We start from the raw sequence: 17,763 nt of genomic DNA on the forward strand, positions 1-17,763 counted from the left end.
TTTTTTTTTTTTTTTTTTTTTTTTTTGAGACGGAGTTTCACTCATGTTACCCAGGCTGGAGTGCAATGGCGCGATCTCGGCTCACCGCAACCTCTGCCTCCTGGGTTCAGGCAATTCTCCTGCCTCAGCCTCCTGAGTAGCTGGGATTACAGGCACGCACCACCATGCCCAGATAATGTTTTGTATTTTTAGTAGAGACAGGGTTTCACCATGTTGACCAGGATGGTCTCGATCTCTTGACCTCGTGATCCACCCGCCTCGGCCTCCCAAAGTGCTGGGATTACAGGCTTGAGCCACCGCGCCCGGCCTAAAAAGTGAGAACTTTCTAGAGAGGGAGGCAGCCAGGGTGGGGGGAAAGGCAGAGGAAGTACGAGCGCGGTGGCTCACGCCTGTAATCCCAGCACTTTGAGAAGCCGAGTTGGGCGTTGTACACCAGCTTCGCCAACATGGAGAAACCACATCTCTACTAAAAATACAAAATATTAGCCGGGTATGGTGGCGTATGCTTGTAATCCCAGCTACTCAGGAAGCTGAGGCAGGAGAGTGGCTTGAACCTGGAGGTGGGGGTTGCCCATGAGCCGAGATCGGCCATTGCACTGCAGCATGGGCGACAAGAGCAAAAGTCTGTCTCAGAAAAAAACAAAAAAGGCAGAGGAAATAGGGAGAAAGAGCCCTTGTCAGTTCTGATGTGCTGTAGGAACTTCTTTTGTCTCCTTTTTGTTTATATTTCCATTTTCTTGATTGGTTCGTTCACAAAGCCTTTTTAAAATAACAATAATAATGTACGCTTATTGTAATAAATTATACAATGCTTGGATGTATAAAGAAAAAGAATAGCCTTACAATGGCAGAGGAGGCAATTACAACATTCATAAAATGTACAAGATAGAGTATTGTTTCTTCCTCTTCATTTCTACGTCCTTCCCTGGACCAGGGGCTTGATTGGATTCGAGACGTCAAGAATTTTACCTTGTTCATTGCTGGATGTTTCTGCATTACTATAAATACTCTTGAGCTTTGTACTGGGACACAGTTAAGTTCCTTGCAAACAGTTTGAATCTTTCAGGTTTGTTTTTAATATTTGTTAGGCAGGACTAGGGTAGCCTTTAGGTCTGAATTTTATTGACGCAATACCCTTCGAATTATTTTACCCAATACTTGTGAATTATAGGGCTTACCATTCTGACCGTTGGGAACACATTTCAACCTTGTGAGGGCTACAAGGATTGTTGTTCCCGCTGTTCCTTTCTGGTGATTCTTTTCTGTGATTCAAGTAGTTTCCTCCCAGGCATACAGTGATCAGTACTCATGAAGATTCTGATGATCTCCAAAGTGCTCTCTCCCTCTCTTTCACTCTCTCTTTCTCTCCAGCCCTCTCCTTCTGGTACTCTGTTCTGCTGTGTCTAGCCACTCTTTCCTGGACTTCTCAGCTCAAGTTGACCATTGAATTCTACCTGGCCTCCACTTCCTTGTACTGTGAAGGCCTGGAAACTCTCTCCTCCAGTGATCTGGGCTCCTAAGTCTCACCTCACCTGTTTCCCTTCTCTCAAAGATCACTATCCTGCACTACCTGACATCCATGTCCAAAACCAATTGTTTCAGGTATTTTGTTGTTTCATTGTTTCAGGCAGGAAGATCAATTTGGTCCCTATTATGCCCCTAATTCCGTGGCCAGGGGACTGGACCCGATTCCAAGTAGGCCAGTTAGGGTCTGTCCCCTGGAACTGGAATTTCACCCATGTGGACAGGAAGCCATAAGAAGTTAGTGTACAGGAAATAGAAAAATGAAGCAAACGGTAGCAAAAAAAAAAAAAAAAAAATGTGGGTAGAAGAGTGCTGGTGGCTTTGCAATTCTTGATCAAGTTGTTTCCAGAGGCCCAGGGCATTCTTACAGGTTTCTTGAGACACTCCTGTTTCCTTAGAGCCCAAATCCCCTTTTCTGGCCACGGTACATTCAAGCTGGATTCTACTATTTGCAGCCAAAGGGTTCTAACTTAGACAGGACATCTTCAGGCAAACATGAGGGGAGGAGGCAGTTGAAAGGAAAGAACTGAAGCTCTTTAATTAATGGAGCAAGTTCCCTTGGAAGCGGGAGAAACAGGTAGCACTAGCAGACTTTTCTTCCTGTTACATGAGAGGAAAAGAAATTTGGAGACAGAAGAGAGGAAAGTTTTTCTGGACAATACTGATTGTCTCAGTAAAATATTATTGAGAGCATGAGACAACACAGTGGAACTTAGATGCTTGACAAGCATGGAAGAGACAGAGTGAACACCATAGGGAGCAAGCCTGGGTAGAGGTGAGTGGAATAAAAGAATCTGGTGCAACGTTGAGGACCTGCTTTTGGTTGGAAATCACACCTTCTGGTAGAACCTCTCCAACAATGAATTGTCAACAGTCTGGGAACAGGAGCAGGGAGTCAACAGCGGGATTTGTCAGGATGATCCTCTGGGGCTATCACAGCAGTCACAGATCACTTCAACACCCTCTGACTCCCAAATACACACAAAACACAGAAAAATCCAGAGACAGGTACGGCCACAGGGACCAGATTTCACCAAGCTTGGAGTACCTTGAGGCCTCTGAAGTTCAAAGCCAACCAAGGAGACTTTCACCACCTGAAGCCTAAGGGCAGTGTTAAAAACCAGTTTGGAAGTCACTTGACTTTGCCTGCTGTGTAGTCCCATGTGACTAAGACCCCAGTTATCTTCCTCCAGGCAGGAGGAGTTCTGATACGGAGGAGGGTGGGGCTGATCCTGCACCAAAAGATATTGACAAATTACATCTTTTATTTTCTCTTCTTGTATCACAAAGGTGATACTCCCCTTTAGGGAATATTCTGGAAATAAGGAGACATTTTTGGTTGTCACGATGACACTGTCCTGGTATGGAGGGATGTGGGTCAGGGATGCTAGGCATCCTGACCCCCTGCAACATGTACAGGAAGATGAAGAACTGTATGTGACTTTCAAATGTCCTACAGGACATTCATGTAGATGAAATATCTACTTATAATTGTCTTTACCTAGAACCTATCCTTGTGTTACAAATAAATACAGTGTATTTCTTGAATTTTCCAGGAACACAACTACCATGTAAAATGAGGGAAGATTGTTATTTGTTTTGTTTGGAACTCTACCAAGACTCGTTCACAAAAATTATGTGCCAACAGTTATGTTGCTTAAGGGTTTGTATTTGTGGTGCCAACACTGCACGCTGTGTCAGCCTGCATTTGTGCCATCACCCCGCAGTGATTTATAGCTATTGCATTCAGAGTATTGATGTAAGCATTATGTCTTTTGGTGCAGTTGTGCTTGAGCATTTACATATGGAAATACTGTATATATTTTATGGTAAATTACACTCCTTTTATGTATTCTTTATGTTATAATAAAGGCATTACATATAATTAGTGTATTTGTTTGCTAAGACCACCATAATAAAGTACCACAGACCAAGTGGCCTAAACAACAGAAACATCTTATCTCGCAGTTCTGGAGGCTGGAAGTCTGAGATCAAGATGTCAGCAGGATTGGTTTCTTCTGAGGGTTGTAAGGAGAAGGATCTGTTCCGGGATTGTCTCCTGGACAGGCCTCGATTGCTATCTTCTCACTATGTGTCCACGTCGCCTTTTCACTGTACTTGTCTCTGTCCAAATTTTCTCTTCTCCTAAGGACACCCTAGAACTGGAATAGGGCCCACTCTAGTGACCTAATTTTATTTTAATTACCTAAAGGCCCTGCCTCCAAATATGGTCACATTCTGAGGTATTACAGGTTAGGACTTCAATATATGAATTCCTAGAGGGACACAATTCAACCCATAGAAACTAGGTATGTAGACACATCCTATTTCAAGATAGCAAAGGAAAATTTATAGACAGATTTCTTATAAAATGGGGACACTGAGTCTGATAGGGCTGAGCACTGCAGGTATGACTTCTCATAGGACAATGGTAACTGGCATCTTGTAAGTGAGTGTTACCCCTTCTAATTTCCAGCCTAGTAGGGTTTACTGAGAATTGGTATGACAGAACAAGTGGAGAGAAACTAGGGACAAGAAATATTGGCTTTCAGGTAAAAGAAAGAGAAGGGTTCACACAAAGCTGACTTTGCCTATAAAAATAATGAAGAGGCCAGCTGAGCGCTTTGCTTAAAAGCCTTCAATATATCTTTACTTCCGAAGTTTCTATAACCAGTGACACTCTACCTTTCCAACTTTATTTTTCTCTTGTTTAACACCTTCTGCTGCTCTGGTGAATCAGTCTTCTTCCTGCCCCGGAAATATCTTAATGTATGTTTTTCTATCCAAGAAATGCCACATCTTTCTTCTCTATCTCGAAATCTTGTCCTGTTTACAAAGCCTAGCTATGGGATTTTCTCGCCCTATATCTTCCGGAAACCAATAGAATTGAGCAATTGGTAGGTAGCGTAGAATCTGAAAAGATGCACACAAAGAGGCCAGGAGGAAACAGGGGTCACGGGAAAGCTGAAACTCTGGCTTACAGGTTATAAGGCACCAGAATAGATGAATAAATGTATAGAAAGCCAAAAAGGGTAAAACAATTTCTTGGCAGTAAAAGGAGGGTTAGAAGCAGAGAGGAGAGTTGCTGTGTGAGCATAATGGTGCTAATGGAGGTGAGTGGGGGGTGGGAGGTGTTAATGAATTCTCGCTGCTGAAAGGGTTAATAAATTCTGTCCTTAGGCTGGTGCCGTGGCTCATGCCTGTAATCCCAGCATGTTGAAAGGCAGAGGTGGGTGGATCACTGGAGGTCAGGAGTTCAAGACCAGCCTGGCCAACATGGTGAAACCCCATCTCTACTAAAAATACAAAACTAGCTGGGTATGGTGCTGGGCACCTGTAATCCCAGCTACTCAGGAGGCTGAGACGGGAGAATCACTTGAACCCAGGAGGAGGAGGTTGCGGTTCAAGTGACTGAACCAAGATCACGCCCCTGCACTCCAGCCTGGGCGACAAGAGCAAAACTCCGTCTCAAAAAAAAAAAAAAAAAAGTTAAAACAAATTCTATCCCTAGAGCTGTGCTGCATCTTTCAGATACCAGTCACCATGATATCTAGATACCCAGGGATTCCTGTGAGTATGTCCTACGGTGGGATGGAAGTCCTCCCTGATATATTCCACATCACAGTTCTCATTTACTCTTTGGGAGCACAGATCTAAGATCACAGAACCTCAAAAGCATACATCCCTCTGTTACTTCCAAATTGTATCATCCCTATGAAGGATATTCATTGCTTTACACCAGCTCCCATTTCTCCCTCCTCCTTTCCAAGCTTACCCATATATTAGTTTCTCTATACAGACCCTAAGTTTCAGAGGTAGCTAAACCCAGTGCCAGAGATGGCCCCTGAATGACGGGGTTGTAATCCTTGGTTCAGGGGTTAAGTATATGACCTGAGCATCTTGAATCATTGTGGGCTTCAAATTCTTGCCAAAAATGCTAGGCCAGAATCTTTTGCTGGATGTGGAGGAAAGTACAGGCCTGGATGTAGCCAGGAGTCAGCCATGCTACAGTCATGGTGAGAGGCAGCCTTGGGATGAAGAGGACACTGCAGATGGCAGAGCTGAAAAGCAGAAAGGAATGAGGCCTGTTTCCAACACTGAGCCATTGGATCAGCCAACTCCCTGAGCTTTTCATAATGTGAGCCAATTAGCTGTCTTGTTTCAACTTCTTTGAATCAGGTTTTCTGTGACTTATGACTGAAATATCCTAACAAATTCTGCCCCTTTGACATTACTTCATGGACCAGCTAAAGGAAAAAGAGAAATGTTACACCATTTAGGCCAACTGGCAAGTACCTGGCTTCTTGGCCATGGTGATTTCGAAGGTTACAGCAGGCAGCACTGTGCAAAGGCCAATAATTCCTGGGCTTTAATGCCCGTTTTGGAAGCTTCAGTGAGAAGTCCAGCAGCTAAATTTCCACTGGGAGGCTTCCACTGCAAATAACTACAGTGACGGCAGTGTCTCTAATACATCACACGTTAGATTAAAAGCCATGTGGCTAATTTTTATACCTGGCACACAGAAGTCAGCAACAGCAGCACTATCTATAAAGTGCTTCAGGCTATAAAGTATCAATATTAAAGTATCAACAGCAGCAGGCTATAAAGTATCAATAATGTGTGCACAGGTGGCCATGGTGAATGCCTGCGAACCCCAAATACTCTAGGGGAGATTGTAAATATAATTTAGGAAGTTATCCAGTCTAACTGTCCTTTTTCCTGTGTATGATCTTACAGTGCCCCCTCATTCCCAGAGAAAAGCAGAATGGCTCTCTGTTTTTTCACACCAGAAAGTTACAACCACCTACAGATAAAACTAATACTATTGGTTACCATTCATTAATCACTCTTCACATGCCAGGCACTGTCGTGTGCATTTCACATGTATTGTCTCACTTAATCCTCATAACATCCTTTAAGGTAGGAAATATTTCTATCTCCATTTCAGAGAGGAGGAAACTGAAGCACAGAGTGGTTGAGGTCACAGAGTCAGTAAGGTACCATGGCAAGTAAGGGGCACAGTAGGGCTTTAACCCCTGCTATCTGGCTTGCATTTCTTAACCCCAACACTACATTGTCAACTTCTGTGACATATTCACTTTTCTACTCCTGCACTCCTCCGATGATTTGTGAAAGGATATTCATCTTTATACTTTTAAAGTGTATATTTTGTATGTGTGTATATGCTCTTCATGTGTATTTTATACCTATGCAATTACATCTATACTTTTTATATTTATATTAGTATTGTTATTAGAAGTTAAAATAATCCCCACAGCACGAGGTGAGGATTCCTTGAGACCAGGAGTTCAAGTCCAGCCTGGGCAACATAGTGAAATTCCGTCTCTTAAAAAAAGAAAAAGCCCCCAGGGTCCCCTTCCCTAAGAGGATGGACTGAGATCCACCCTGAGACTCTTAGCACTGGCTACTTCTATGAGGGTCTTTAGCCAAGGGCAGGCTTCTCTCCTGAAGAAGCTGCGGGACAGGAGTAGCAGCCATGCTTGGAACTCACGACCTGATTTATCTGATGGAGGAGGAAGTGTCTGATTTTATCTGAGATCTGAACATACCTGGCAAACTTTCTGCCTGTGACTAAGATAAAAATGATCATGGCTCATGGCTCAGTGGACACGGCTGACTTACACCCTTCTCTTTTGGGATGAGCGTCACCCTGTCAAGATGTTCAAGGAGTTTGTGTCCTAACACAAAGAATATGATTGAACTAGTGCAGAATCGGGAGATGGGATCCCTAGTGACTATGAAGACAAATAACAATTCATCAGGAAGTGGTTGCTGTCACCAATAAGTGATACAAACACTCCTTAGAAAGCACATCACTCCATGAAACACTTGCGATCTGAGTTCATAAGATTCCTTCATAGCTCTTCCGAGGGTAAGGGTGTTAACAAAGGATCAGCTCCTGATATAGGTTACTGTATCATAACATAACCTAGGGACTGATTTCTGAGTCTCTTTTTCCTTACAACTCTCAGGATGTGGTGAGAGGGAAAAGGGTCTCTCCCTCATTTGAAGAGGCAATTTCATTGGTCCATATGTTATTTCTAATCTCTGAGAGGTTTTCTCTTAAGTGTAGTAAGCTGCACTTAATACTTATTAATCTACTTTTAATAGTCACTGTTTAACCCACCTTTCCTCCTCCAAGAGAAAGAAAAGTCTCCCAGTTCATTTAGCATTTACTATGAATCAGGTATTGTCATAAAGAGCAATTCACCATTCCTCCTTCCCCCAGATTAAAGTGAAAACTACTGTTTGTGATCTTGAGGTCTAATACAAGGTCTTTATATTAGACCTCATATATATTATATATCTAATATAAGGACCTTATATTAGCCCTCATAAGGATGGGAGCACTACTGTTTGGATTGAGGCTAAGTATGATAGAATGGGTGTTCCAGCGTTAGGTAGGTTCTAGAGAGTGTCAGAAATAGGGTAGTGCAATGGTTTGAATGTGCCCCCAAAAAGCATGTGTTGGAAATGTAATAGCAATTATAACAGTATTAAGAGGCAGGACTTTTAAGACATGATTAGGCTACAAGGGCTCTGCCCTCATGAATGATAGATTAACACCATTATCAAGGGAGAGGCTTTGTTACTGCAGGAGTGGGTTTCTTATAAAAGGACAAACCTGACCTCCTTTTTTTTCTCACCTTCCATCATACAATGAAACAGCAAAAAGGCCCTGACCAAAAGCCAGCCCCTAGATCTTGGACTTCTCAGCCTCCATAACTGTGAGAAATACATTTTTGTTCTTTATAAATTACCTAGTCTCAGGTATTCTGTTACAGCAGCACAAAACAGACTAAGACAGGTAGGCTGACATCCAGCTCTTTAGCTTTGGTTCATAGAATCAGCAATTCCCAAGGACAAAATTTATAGTCAGTCTAACAAGGTTCTGTTTGATATGTAGGGTCAGAAAAACTAGTCTAAACTAATAGTTACTCAAAGATTCTGCCCATCTTTGCTAGATTATGTGGGTCTCAGAATCAAATTGAGATGGACACTGCTGGTTTGAAAGTTTGAGTGTGTAGGGAGTGATGCTTCTACCAGGAAAATGATCATGCTTTCTACACCCTGGGACCTGAGACTGCCTCTTGGCCATCTCAGGTTCCTTACCCCTCCTTTGAAATATTCTTTCCTTGTTCTCTTCCTGGAATAAAGTGTCCACATTCTTTACTTTGGTTGTAAACTCAAGTGCTGCTACCAATATTCCAATGTCCAAAGGGATCTCACAGCTCTGGCATAAGCTGGGCCACTGTATTAGTATTGGCAGAGGCATTGAGAGCAACAGCTCTGGGGAGGTGGCGCAGGTATCCCTAGTGGAAGCACAGGGCCATGGTGACAACACAGATGGAGCTAGTGAGCTCCAAGGCTTTCAGGGGCAGTACAGATCTCTACGCTGATGAAAGCTAAGAGGGCTTATTTATTTGCAAAAAATTAGCAATTCCCCTGAATTCACCTATGAATACATGCAGTTGATTGAGAAGATGGAAGGTGAAGTGCTGGAAAAGTGGGTAGAGTTGAAGCCAAAAAATGCTTTTAATTACTGTTTGTATTACCTTTACAATACCAAGTTGGAGAGGAAGATTTTTTTTTTTTTTTTTTTTTTTTTTTTTTTGCTATATCCCTATAAGATTTTTGGTAAGAGAATTATCTAGAAAAAAACTGTTACCAAGTTCTGGCCAGGCATGGTGGCTCACACCTGTAATCCTGGCACTTTGGGAGGCTGAGGTGGGCAGATCACCTGAGGTCAGGCGTTCAAGACCAGCCTGGCCAACATAGTGAATCCCTGTCTTAACTAATAACACAAAAATTAGCTGGGTGTGGTGGTGTGCATCTATAATCCCAGCTACTCAAGAGGCTGAGGCAGAGCATTGTTTGAACCCAGGAGGCGGAGGTTGCAGTGAACTGAGATCGTGCCACTGCACTCCAGCCTGGGTGACAGAGCGAGACTCCATCTCAAAAAAGAAAAAAAAATTGTAACCAAGTTCTATGATTGGTTTATTTTATAAATTTTTGAAAATTTAACCATATCTTCCCATATTTTATGAGTAAAAATAATCTAAGAACGCTTAGATTTTTTTACTTAGAAAAACCAAATGTTTAAGCATATAATATATCACTTACACTAGCTATGTGATGGCAGTGTAACTGATATGAATTTATGAATGCTCTGGTGAAAAAAGACACATTTAATCATTTGTTAAAATCAAATAAAGCCTGATGCCAAACACCATTCTATTTGGTAGGAAATTCAATCTCAGTCACTTGTTGGGAGAGCTTTATCTCTCGACCTGTTAGTGCAAATGTCCTGGAGAGATTATGTAATTCTAAATCATTTTCAGGAACAGTCTGCCCCAGGTGCAGGCATAAGAAGGTACATTTGTGTAGGTAATTAAAAACAATAATTATGCAAAGTTAAAAATCACTCTGCTTGTTTATTGTCACCATGTCCTGGCTGTTTCAAACAATGTCAGTGATAAAATACTCCATCATGAAAAAAAAATTGTGGGTTTAACGTCTAAACAATTTCTATGAATATTGTTGAGTTTTAATAATACATATGTAAGCTACAACTTAGCAATTTTCATCACTTATACTTTAATAAACATTTCATTCTATATGGACTTTGAATAGAAGAATCTTCAGTTATTCAGTTATTTCTCTCCACTTCACCACAGCCATAGATCAGCCTTACACATTTGGTTAGTGACGAATTTCTAAAGCTTAGGAATCACTGATGTGAATCTCTGCGGTGTTTCAGATTCCTGCATTTAAACAGTAGGTTCAAAAGAAGCAATGATTACACAGTGATTGTACAGATGAATAAAGAGAGCTTCAGTTATTTCAATTCTCCCTTTCTGTATGGCAACTTGAAATTTTTATTTGTGTTTAAAATTTAAAACACCGAATCCAAGTGCATACTGCTCCTACGCGAAATATTCTAGATCAATTTGCATAACCTCTTTTAGATTGAAATTTTATATTTTTAATTGTTAATTATTTTTAAACTACAGAGTAAATAAAGAAATTATGTGATTATTCTAAAATCAATTTTATCTTATATACGTAAGGGTATCAAAAAAATGATTAATTCTTAGTGTCAAATCCACTGGCTATTCCTCTGTTCTGGTGTTCAATTCATGACAGGGGCCTCAGCTTCTGGCAGCAGGGTCTGTTTAAGGTCACTGGGACAGCTTCCTCAGCTCCTGAGTGTTCACACACTGCCCATAAATTTAAAAAAAAAAAAAAAGCCTTGATGGATAAGTCTGCTCTTTGCCCAGGTTTTGGAAAACAAAATTCTCATAACACGGTTCTGGGACAGGGAAAGTTCAACTTTCTTTTTATGTGTGTATCATTAGAAGGAGATGGGCTGGGACTGGGGCAGGGAATTAGAGTAATATAGCTCCCATTGTTTTTTGTTGAGACTGCAGAAACATGAGACATAATATGATGGTTAATTTTACATGTCACCTTCACATATACACCATAGAATATTATGCAGCCATCAAAAACGATGAGTTTGTGTACTTTGTAGGGACATGGATGAACCTGGAAACCATCATTCTCAGCAAACTGACAGAAGAGCAGAAGATCAAACACCGCATGTTCTCACTCATAGGCGGGTGTTGAACAATGAGAACACATGGACACAGGGAGGGGAGCACTACACACTGGGGTCTGTTGGGGGGAAATAGGGGAGGGACAGTGGTGGGTGGGGAGCTGCGGAGAGATGGCAAGGGGAGAGATGTCAGATATAGGTGATGGGGAGGAAGGCAGCAAATCACACTGCCACGTGTGTACCTATGCAACAATCTTGCATATTCTCCATATGTACCCCAAAACCTAAAATGCAATAAAATAAACTAAAAAAAAAATTTTTTACATGCCACCTTGACTGAGCTCAGGGATACCCAGAAGGCTGGTAAAACATTATTCCTGGGTGTGTCTGTGAGGCTGTTTCCAGAAGAGATTAGCATTTGAATCTCTTCCAACGCTGTACACTGAGAAAAGATTGCCCCCACCAACGTTGGTGAGCATCATCCATCATTTCTTGAAGATGCAGATAGAACAAAAAGACAGAAGAATGGCACATCTGGTTCTCTGATTGAGTTGGGACATCCATCTTCTCCTCCCCTGGAACATTATGCTCCTGGTTCTTGGGCCTTCAGACTCAAACTGGGACTTAACACCGGTGGCCTCCCTGGTTCTCAGGCCTTTAGGCTTAGACCGGAGCTACACCATCCGCTTTCCTGCGCCTCCAGGTGGCAGTAGTGGGACTCCTCAGCCTCCATAATCACAGGAGCCCATCCTTCATAGTGAATCTCTCTCTCTCTCTCTCTCTCTCTCTCTCTCTCTCTCTCTCTCTCAATTCCACTGATTATGTTTTTCTAGGGAAGCTAATACACACACTAATACACCCCGACTAACCCTGACTAGAAATTTTTCTCTTAGGATATCTTGCCACATTAGTCAAAAGTATTGTGGAATTGTATTTAAATACAAATTCTTGTGAGTACTGTCAATTTAGAGAAGTAAAAATGATTGCATTTGTAGTACTCTTAAATCCCACAAGCTTAGAAATATTATATTCCACTTGAGTCACTGAGATTGTTAATTACAGTTTGGCTTTACTTTTGTGGGATATAACAGTGTTCATCCTTCATTATATTAGTGTTCTGTGGTCTTATTGGTATAATATCTTGTTGTATATAATGCAGGCAATAGTGTTTTTTTGAAGTTGACAAAAATATTACATTTTTGTGAGATGGAATACAGCAGTTAAACCATGAAGCATTAACTAATCACCCAACTGTGCATAATGTGAAGTGAGGTGCCTCACTCACCCCACTGGTTGTTGGGGTTTCTGTCTCAGGATGCTCTCTTACCCTCAACACTGCCCTTGCTTTTCCATTTGGAACACACTGGAAATTCACACTAGATGGGTAGTTTTTCCTATGTGCATATGGAAGACGTGAAGTAATAACTCTCAGAAGTTATCCATGAAGTTTCATTTAGGTCTGCAGCATTCTGCAAGGGAAGAGAAATCCGCTTTATCAGTGGGACTGGGATCCCTGGATGGACACCTCCAAAAGCCAAGGTAGCTCCACAGTCTCTGACTCCAGGTTGTGCCAAATTAATCATCACAACCAAATTACTCCCGCTGCTTACTCCACCACCCACCCCTGAACCACAGTCTGGTTTGCTTGGCAGCCCCTTTGTAATGTCCTGTTCAGCACACAGTAAGCATTCATTAAGTATTAGTTCCCTTCCTCTGCCTTTCCCTTTCCCCTCACTGAATGAATGGATGAATGAACAAATGAATTAACTCTTTTCTGCCACAAGCTAGTTTTCTCTATTCCATGGCCATGTGATGGCACAGTCCCTGAGTTTTTATATTTTAGATCCACATACAATGAGGTTGCCTCAATTCTTCTAACCCTAAAATCAAATTCCTGAACGTGAAAGGCCTGTCATTTGTCCAGTCTACTTAGCTTAAGTAGAGTCACTGAAATACCGTGGTGGTTCCAGGTTGCAATGATAGCGCTGTGGGTACAGTGGTGTGTAGAGAGCAGCTCCTTCAAAGGGCATTCTGAGCAGAACGTCTCACAGGTTTTACCATTCCTTACATCTTTCTTTGATGTAAGGAAATTTGATATAACAAGTCCCCCTATGACCCTCCTGGGCCGTGTTAGCTTGCTGTCTCTTTACCTTACCAACCACATTGACAGTTCAGGTGTGAGGCTTCTTAACAGCGTCTTTTCTATCTCCCCATCCTACCAGCCGGACTATCCACCCCTCAGTTCCTGGAAGCAGTAACCAAAGGCAGCTTGCTCCTAAATCTTCCATTCCTACCCCAGCTATAATTAACTCTTTTCATTCCAACAGTGCCTTTCTAATTCCACCAACCCTGATTAGAAACTATGGAAGTTCCTGTATAGCTGCTGAAGCTTGGGAGCTCGATCCTGGGACTGCCACTTTAAACTCGAATTCCATTTCCTCACAGAACGAATTTTTGTCAGAGTGGAAATAAAGCTTGAGTATGGTACCTCTAGTACACTTTGGATCAAACAGCCTATTTGTAGGCTGACAGGAGAGCCCAACTAAAATGTATAACATTAACTCTGAATTGTATGCTTCTGTAGACTTGGACATTGTCTGGAATCAATCTTGCTGGGAAACAAAACCCGTTTATAAATGAAAAACCCTCTGCTAATTCATGTTTTCTGGACCATGCACTCTAGCCTGCACCAGAAGCACCAGTGGGGTCTCCATGTTGAGAACTAAGGTCAATATAGGAACATTAATGCAGAAAATGAATAGCTACTGCCATCATATCTCAGGATGTGGTGAAGAGGCATGGACACTGGAATTTGGCTCTATGTGGGGAAAAGATTGCAGGTGGAAGGGGAGGTGAGGGCTGGAGTCCTGTTATTAGACCCTCTTAGTCAGGCAAGGTAGAAACTGTGTGAGATGCAGAAGAGAGCCAGGAAATGGTCACTGTCAGTCACAGACCAAGGCAAATATAGGAAGCCCCAACACATGGGGACTTAGTGGTGGAGCAAGTAAGGCAGGGGATAGCTGGAACATACAGTTGTCAAACTCGGGGCATATGTTGAAGGCTGGGGTGAAGATTAGGGGCTCTAAGAAGGATCTCAAGAATTAAACAAGATTTCAATGAGGACCAACAAGAAGCTGAGTCTTAGAAGATAAAATGTGTAGTGGACAAGAGGAAAGGAGAATGTATTGGGGGAAAGAGATGCTTACTGAGGCACAAGAAATCCCATTGTCATAACAGAGAATCAGGGGAAGGAGTGCTGGTGAGCTGTGAATTAAGTACTGGGAGAGAAGCCAGGTGCTGGTGCTGAATCTCCACATCCTAGACCCACCTTGCACCTGCATGTTGAATCAGTGCCCCAAGAACAAAGAATGATTGGTGGTCTCCTTTATTCCTAGTACACTGCCAAGACCCAAGCACGAGACATCCTGCTTGCCTCTCCGTTGCTTAGCAACCAACATCTCCTTGATTACCTGAGTTTTCATAGTTTTTCTGTAGCTATCTACTCTGACACCTGGAACATCAGGCCTATAAAGAACAAGACAAAGGCCTCGTTATTCAACCCAATACAAGGAGTTGCAATTATAAGCCAGTACACACTAGTATGGGCAGTTCTCAGCACAAGGAGCAACAAGACCGATTTCATGCTGAACTCAAGCGTGGAGTAGCAGACAGAGGGAAGGGAAGAAGGAAATTCCACTGATTCCATAAACCCCAGAATTATGGGGGGGAGAGAGAGAAAGAGAAATAATAAAATAAATAAAATGTCAGGTAAAGATATTTTAAATAGAATGTGTTTCAAATGTATATTAAAGTAAAATTTCTTCATCAATAACTCTTTTTCTAGGAAAAGTATTTAGTTCTGCCTAACACAAAGAAAAGCAGTTAGCTTGCCATTCAAAAAGCCTAAAACTTCTAGATTGAAATGGTCACAGATGTTTCTCAAGAATTGCAGTAATTAAATATTAACATCTAAAAGGGTTGGGAAATTCTGTTCTCTTCAGGGTAGAACAAGGACTAAGTCATCCATCAGATGACATAATGCTAAAAATAGTTTTGTGAAGTCAAAAGTAGAGATCTAAATGTTCTCTCTATTCCCACCTGAAAGAACATCAGCTGGAAAACATTCTACCTGCAGTGATTAAGTCCAAATCTGTGGCATGGTGCTTAGAAAAAGAGCAGCAAGTTGAAAGTCTACGTGTCTGTCCATTAAAGCCCTTACACTGCATACTCACCAGCCACAGCCTGCTGGAAAACACACCTGTGCATTCTTCTTCTCTGAAATCCAAGATGGCAAATCTTTGATTGTTGGTCATCACTGACACCCCCACCCAGATCAACAGATGTTCTCATGCAAGTACAAAATGTACGTAATTCTGTTGGTCTCCATGGGTTTAATAGAAATTATTTTTATTGAAATAGATAAACTTTTACAATTACACTCATCACCTATTTATTAAATGGGGTATATCTAAAAAAAGGAAACCTTTCAGGTCACCTTATGGCTAGTACCAGCAAAACTTGCAGCAGGGGAAAGCGACATGATGAGAAAGGGTTGGGGAGGGAAGAAAGGACACTGGAAAGTGGTGAGAAACCAGCGGAATGAGAAGGAGAGGCTGCTCTCAAGTGAGAGGACCAGTGCTGGTCACCTGGCTCTCCTCACAGACTCTAGGTGATCAAGGCATGTCTGTTTCAGACAATCATTGTCATTATCAGCCCTTGAGATTTTTATTTCCTTCTTGTAATAGAAATGATTGCCTGACTTCTTTTTTAAACTTGAGTTTATTTTCTCAATAAATTGCATGTTCGACTCTCTACTTCCCCTCTCCCCACTGAGGAATCATCTAAATAAATTCTCAAGTTTGTCCAAGCCACCTTATTTTGTTGTTTTTGTTGTTCTGTTCTGTTTTGTTTTAGGCTTGTAGCAGCCTGAAGCCATGGTTTTTAGTTTCTGCCTGTAGTGATAAGCGTAAAAGAGGGGTGAGGAAGGGGCTTTACCAGCCCAACCACAAACAGAAACTAAGAACCCATGGCTGTATTCTCTCCCTTAGACACCTAACCGGTTTACTTAAAAAACTTTGCAGGATTAGCTGGATGCAGGATCGCACACTTGTAGCCTCACCTACTCAGGAGGCTGAGGTAGAGGGATCTTTGCAGGGATTTGAGTCTGGGCTGGCTGGGCAACATAAGGAGACCCTCCTATCCGTCTCTAATAAATAAATAAGCATTTGAAGGATTGGTCAATTTACATAGTTATCTGCCCCAAAGTCTTTGCTGTCTCTCTTTGAAACCATAATTTAGAAAACAAACCAGACAATGCCAATTAAAATGCTATATCCGGATTTTTTTATTTTACATTAATTTTTATTCCTTATCAAAGTAAAACATATGAAAAATTAAAATATCCCTAAAAGGCTTATAATGAAAAACAGTAATCCTTTAACCATTCTCCTCCTTACCAGATTCCACCCACCATCCTAATACTATCCCACTATTTGGAATCAGCCACTTACAATTGGCTTAGCTGTTAATTTTGATACTTTCCTTAATATTTTAAAACAATATACTCATATTTGCTATTTATTTTTGCACAGCTTCAGATGACTAATTTGTAAGTATCGTACAAATTTTAGTGACTTAAATAGTATATACAGCCAAATAGAAAATTGCATTAATGACCAGTAGGACTTGTGACATAGGATCAGTGTATCAGGCTCCTTTTCGTTGCTAAGGCTGTAGACTTGACAGTGGCCTGGAATCAACAGGAGTAAGGCTTTACTTGTAAGCCAGCACTAACCTTGGGCAACACTCTCTCTTCCTGAGGCCTCCTGGACTCCAGTCCATGGGGGGTGCCATGGTGCAGGCTTCTCAGCTGGGCCCAGAAACCCTTCTCCAGGAGCCAGGCTGGAGCTGCTGATCAAAGTCTCCCCCGACCTGTAGCATATCTGTCACCTCCTTGACCTGGATGAGGTGTGAGTAGAGGTACGCAGGTATGGGTGTCTTCTCCAGCAGTGGGCTCAGAAAATCGCCCCGCATCTTTCAGTAGAGCCCAGATGTCTCCCTCTACTCTCTGGATCACAGTCATTTGGAAGTTTCCATGTGTGATGTCCTTATAGACAAGGGATGTTGTGCATCTGAGGGCACTGCACAAAGTAGGGCCGGTTGGGTGGGGTTGGGGGTCTCTGGGAGGCTGCGAGCCGTTAGAGTGGGATAACGTTCATGCCTTGGGGACTTTGGGATCCTGGTGAAGGGTAATAGTCGCTCCACAGGCTTCACAAAACTGGGATAATCCAGAGGCCTCAGGGTCTGGCGCAGCAGCCGTAGCCCCCAGTCCTGCAGCACATTCCAGAACATGGTAGCTGCCCCTTACCTAGCCTATTCTGCTGTCTAATTATGTATCAATTTACATGCTAGCTATTGACTTACTTATGGTGTTGGTGATTTAGCTTTTTAAAAAATATTCCTCCACCCTTTCTTCCCAGCACTATAGTTATATCACCTTACTAACTCTGCCTTTACATTATTATAATTATATATAATTATAATTAATAATTGTTACATTTGTTCACTACTGAGGCATGTCATCAAATGTATGCCTCCTTCCTTGTACAGTGGTTTGTTCTCTTGGATGTTGTTTTGTTCCTCATGGTACACGTCTCTAC

The 17,763-nt window shown here is 42.0% G+C and overlaps 1 pseudogene; it reads right to left on the minus strand.

Moving 5' to 3' along the window:
* Positions 1–12,498: 12,498 nt before the first annotated feature.
* LOC116557854 lies at positions 12,499–17,455 on the minus strand (annotated as a pseudogene).
* Between the last annotated feature and the right edge of the window lie 308 nt (positions 17,456–17,763).

This window comes from Sapajus apella, unplaced genomic scaffold (assembly GCF_009761245.1).
Source record: "Sapajus apella isolate SASKATOON/1434 unplaced genomic scaffold, GSC_monkey_1.0 scaffold1, whole genome shotgun sequence".
In the NCBI taxonomy this organism is placed as follows: domain Eukaryota; kingdom Metazoa; phylum Chordata; class Mammalia; order Primates; family Cebidae; genus Sapajus; species Sapajus apella.